The following is a 6,000-nucleotide window of genomic DNA, read 5'->3' as shown; positions in this document are numbered from 1 at the left end:
TGTCCTCATAATTTTGACTTTGCATTTCAAAATAACTTATTTTCTCAAAATATTTACTCAGTATCTTGAATTAATGACATTTTATGGTGCACCTTCGTTTATTTTTAGCGTGTACCTGCGAGAACGCCGGCGCGGGTTCTGTTTGACCGCTTGCTGGTCTGGACTGATGTATGTTTTTGGAAAGCGAGGCAGTAAAATCCGTCTGGATGTTCTAGATGAGCAGAGAGTGGAACTCTAATAGCTTGTTATTTACACCCTTTACTGTACTGATTACTGTAAGTGGGCAGCTACGTCACTGTAATCTTGTGGCTTATTGCTGTTATTTTCTCTTGTGTGTTTCACTAAATGACTGGGACAGTAAAGCAGCAGGTGGGCAGTAACTGGCTGTAATTTTAGGGTCATTCTCCATTTGGAGGGGAAACCTCATCCCAAAGGTCTCGGGCTGTAATACGGTGATTATAATATTAGACACAGCTCCAAAAGCTGGAATGCACATTTCCACAGTTGAGCTTAGATTAAACACGTTTCTCCATTGATTTCCCTGATTGTCCTTTTTTATCCTGTTTCATAGTAAAACAGCTCGTCTCACAAGCAACTTTCAACCATTTTTAATATAAAACAACATTTGAACCATTTAATCGATTAAACAGGGGATTTATATAAAACAGATTCACTTTATATCGTTAATGTTATGCTACATTTAACCTTTGTAAGTCCTTGAGACCACCGGTGGGTCCAAACCGCTCTTGGTCCTGTTCTTCATAACGTTCATACTCCATAAGCTCCATTCAGAAGCTGGGCGTCGTGTGAGGCTGTAGCTCTTCTCTCCAGTCTAATAGACGGTGACGTCATTTTAAACCCTTATAATAAAAGAAGCTGAACTCAGTTTGTTTTTCTACTGAAAGTCGAGCCGTTTTCCCCAAATCTGGGCTCTAAACTATAAACAGACGGCGTCTCTTCAGTGATCTGCTCTGGAAACATCACTTTTAGAGAACAACACAAAGAGCGGCGCAGATTTTTGGCTTTTAGCGGTAAATTGTGGGCGTGTAGTGAAATGTGGTTGGTTAGTGTAGTGGGTAACACCTCTGCCTTCTACACTGTAGACTGGGGTTGAGTGCCCACCTGGGTAAAACACCCTACACTATACCAATAAGAGTCCTTGGGCAAGACTCCCAACACCACCTTCACCTGCCTGTGTAAAATGATCAAATTGTAAGTCGCTCTGGAGAAGAGCGTCAGCCAAATGCCGTAAATGTAAATGTGGAGATCATAAAACACACGTTCTGTTAATCTGAGGGGAGATTTACTGAGTAAGTAAATAAAATAAACATATTTATTTCATGTCATTACTGAATAATCTGCCTTATGATTTGGTCGTGTAAATTCAGACTTACAAACCAAAATACGCCCTGGTCAAAATATGTATTTTATTTAAAAAATTCATTGGTCACAGAGGCTTTGGTCGCTGGCGTTATTTAGCAGCATTTTCAGCTCTATTAAACTGCTTCTTTGGGTCGAGGCTCATCAGAGAGGAAGCATCTCGAGGCATGAGGAGGCGAGGCAGACTCACTGACTATATTTCATTCATTTATCAATCATTTTGTTTATCAGGCAGCTCAAAACTTCTGGTGTTTGTGCTTAAACGGCTTTTTTTTAAATCAAAATAAAGCCAAATATGTCATTTTTATCACTGATGGTAACCAGTTGCACAGGGCCACCTGATCAACAGCGAGTCAGCCAGTTTACAAAATCCTGTTTTAATCGGAATGCCACTGGAGTCACCGTCACTGATGTTACACCATATTCATACAACACCAGTGACTGTAAAATATGTTTGGATTAAGCTCTTTTTTGAATATATGATAATAGGACATCACTGCTGTCGGAACAAAAACCTCGAATCTCCGAAACGGTAAGTTTACAGGAGAAGGGAAAAACCTACTCTACTTTGAATGCAAGTCAATGGAACCGGACGTCTTTCCAAGCCATTTTAAGCTGTTTTATTGGGTCCATTCATCATGAAATTCACAGACAATGTAAAAGACAACAGGGCCTTTTAAGTTAGCTCAAAAACGGAAAAACAACAAAAACGGAGATACAAGGTTTTGTTCCGACAGCAGCGAGACGTTAATGGACACATTACGATTGTTTAACTTTGGGATGACCCTTTAGTCATTCTCCCATTGTGGAAGGTCCTTGCTCAAGGACACCTCAGCCATGGATCCCCAGCTCCGACAGCCCATGACTGAGATGCCCTTGAGCAAGACACCTAACCCCCAACTGCTCCCCGGGTGCTGTGGATAGGGCTGCCCACGGCTCCGGGCAAGTGTGCTCACTGCCCCCTAGTGTGTGTGTTCGCTAGTGTGTGTATGTGGTGTTTCACTTCACGGAGGGGTTAAATGCGGAGGTGGAATTCCCCCGTTTTTGCAGAATGAGATAAAAGGAATGAACAACGCCGGCTTATGAACATCGATGAAGAAACGTCAGAGGCTCTCAGTTCTGCTTCCTCAGTTAAAGAGACAGCGCCACTGTGTCCGAGCGAAAGGCCAGAGCAGTCCTACTGAATCTCGACTGCCGCGATCAGTCATTCAGCTGGGAGTTTGCTGGGCTGTGTGATTGTTTACTGCGGAGTTAATGTGGAGATTGAAACAGACAGACTGACAGTGTAATCAGGTTAGATGGAGATACTGCGGCCGTCCCGCCTGACGCTGAGTTAATCAGAGGGAATAACCGGCTGCTGGATGTAATAATTGATTGTGAGGCGAGTGGCAGCTGTCGAGGGTTCGGTTTGCGTTCTGCTCTACGGTGGAAGTGACTGACTGACCTGTTTAACAGCAGGGCCGGCGCAGGCCGGGGGCCGGGCTGGTCATTTTACCACCAGATTTTCATCTGGATTCCAAAGCACGAGTGCTCGATCCATCTGAGTGCTATTTTTTGCCCAGCAAAACAAAAGTAACCGCTGTGTGGTTTAATTCCTGCTCTGTGTTTAATGATGAGTAAACGGCGTGAGCCTGATGACCACGGCTGCCCTGTTATTTCAGCAGAGAATAATTTGATTGAGGCTGTTATGTTCCTATAGGGACAGGGTGTAGCCCTAATACCCACCAGCATCAGAGGAGATTAACCTTTCTTTACAGTGTGTGAAAAACATAGCCGAACATTTTACTCTTAGAACTCTTTGTAACTTGGTAACATTGACCTGCATTCACCAAACGTTCTTAAGAAGAGTCCCACTTACACGGTTCATATCATCAAAGACTCAGAGAATCTGGAGAAATCTCTGTCTGTGAGGGACGAGGCTGAACACCAGTATCTGCTGGCCGTGATCTTTGGGCCCTCAGGCAGCACTGCATTAAAAACAGACATGATTCTGTAGTGAAATCACTGCATGGGCTCAGAAACACTTCTGAAAACCACTGACTGTGAAAACAGTTCATCACTGCATCCACAAACGCTGTTAAACTCTAAAACACAAAGAAGAACCCAAATATAAACAGGATCCAGAAACGCTGCCACCTTCTCTGGGACTGAGCTCATTTAAAATGGACTGAGGGGAAGTGGAAAAGTGTCCGGCGGTCCGACGAATCAACATTTGAAATTCTTTAGGAAATCATGGACACTGTGTCCTCCGGGCTGAAGACCACTCAGCTTGTTATCAGTGCTCAGTTCTAAAGCCAGTATTCATGATGGTTTAGGGGGGCATTAGTGCACATGGCCTGGGTGACCTGCTCATCTGTGAAGGCTCCATTAAAGCTGAATGATATGAACATGTTTTATCAACATCTGCTGCCGTCCAGACGACGTCTTTTTCAGGGAAGGCCTTGATTATTTCAGCAAGACGATGTAAAACCACAGTCTGCATGTATTACAGCAGCACTGCTCCGTATTAAAAGAGTCCGGGTGCTAAACTGACCTGCCTGCAGTCCAGACCGGTCACCACTGAGAACATCTGGCTCATTATGAAATGAAAAATACAACAAATGAGCTCCTGAAACTGACGATCAGCTGAAGTCCTGAATCAGACAATAACAGAAAACGTCTCACTGTCAGAGCTGCAGCAGCGTCTCCTCAGTTCCCAAACATTGACAGAGTGGTTGGTTAGTGTAGTGGGTAACACCGCTGCCTGCTACACTGTAGACTGGGGTTCAATCCCCACCTGGGCAAACCCCCTACACTATACCAATAAGGGTCCTTGGGCAAGACTCCTAACACCACCTTGGCCTGCCTGTGTAAAATGATCAAATCGTAAGTCGCTCTGGAGAAGAGCGTCAGCCAAATGCCATAAATGTAATGTAAATGTAATGACGGAGCTGTTAAAGAAGAGGAGATGGACTCAGCGGTGAACAGAACCCGTCCCAACTTTTTTGGAACATGTTGTTGGCATCAAATTCAAATATTTTTTAAAAAGCAATAAAACTTCTCAGTTTCCACAATTGATTTGTTGTCTTTGTGGTGTTTTCCTTTAAACACATAGGTATTAAATGATTTCCACATAATTACATCCTATTTTTATTTACATTCTGCACAGCATCCCAACTTTTTTGGAAATGGGCTTTTGGTGTTGAGAGGGAAAATTGAGTGATCCAAGTGAATCAGAGAGGCACAAAATATTGGCACAGGCTCCGCAGGCCGGACGCAATGCTAGGGTTACTGGTACTATAGGCAGCTTGAGTGTTGGAGTAACCCACTACAAGACACTGATTACATCTCTCAGAATGTCATGAAATGACTTTCCTTATTACTCACGTGAAAAAGTCATCTTCCTTCTGACTCCGTATGAAGTGATCTCACCACACTGAGAGATAATTCAGCGTCCGTCAAGCCGGATTTCTTCATGAATAATTAGCCAATATATTGAGAGGTTTGCTTAACAGAATAAAAATGTGTAACGTCATAAATGAAGAGTGAAAATGTCTACATATGAGTTAATACATGTAATAATATTCTTACATCCAGGCCCTAAATAAAGCACCGCTGGGTATTAGAGCTACGCTCTGTCCCTCTGGGAACATAAAACCCTCCTAATCACACACGGCATTTCCACTCAACTAAACACCAAAGTAGAAATGGATACAGACAGATATACTATTTAATTAATCTCGGAGGGAAAGTCGTCTGTTAGAGCAGCGCAAAGGACAGTAAAGAGCAGAACCAGAGCAAAAGTATTTCTGAACGCTATTTACAGACAGAAAAATAGATCATATAATATCATAACATCAGCCCGAAACCATGTCTCAGAAGAACACCCTAGTCCTGATACTCCCACTGAGCCCCACTCAGCACATTCAGTTCGTTCACCTTATTACAGGGAGACCTCATGTTCCCCAGGATGATGTGCTCTCTCCACATTGTTCACTATAACGGGTCGGAAGTCCTTATAACTGAAAAACTGACGTAGGGATGAAAACCAAGAAACAGAGCTGGACGAAGTACAAGGAGTTAAAGTCGAGACCCCCAAGGTAAAATATCCCTCCAGTAGAAGTTCCTCCCTTTAGAGCTCCACTTGAGTAAAAGTATTAAAGTATTTCCCTTCAAATGTACTTAAGTATAAAGTAAAAGTACTAAAAGAGGAATTCTGGCTCTGATCTGGTCCTGTTATCATTTTTATAACCAGACTGGCTTCATGAACTCATTTCAGGTGAAAGTCCTCCAGCGTCTCTCTTGGTAAACCAGTCTTTTAATAGAACGTCATTAATTAGTGACGCTGACGTCTATTAAAATGATCAGAAGCACAAAACACTGAAGGTAAACAGTTTCCATCAGGGAGAACCGAGTGGCTCTGAAATCACTTTTTACACACAAGCAAAGTTTCAGTTTCAGATTTATTTACAACTTAGTTCCAAGTTTAAGTTGAATAAAAACTGGCTTTAAACTCAGGATCACAGATGAGCTCCTTTACTATGTTGATCTGTAGGCGTCTGTTCATAAACATAAACCAGCCCAAACTCATTTACTATAAAATGAAATGGTGTTTGTAGAAATTCAGAAAAAAGCCGCGTC

The sequence above is a fragment of the Pygocentrus nattereri genome, chromosome 29, assembly GCF_015220715.1.
Source record: "Pygocentrus nattereri isolate fPygNat1 chromosome 29, fPygNat1.pri, whole genome shotgun sequence".
Lineage (NCBI taxonomy): Eukaryota > Metazoa > Chordata > Actinopteri > Characiformes > Serrasalmidae > Pygocentrus > Pygocentrus nattereri.
This window is presented reverse-complemented; position numbering follows the sequence as displayed.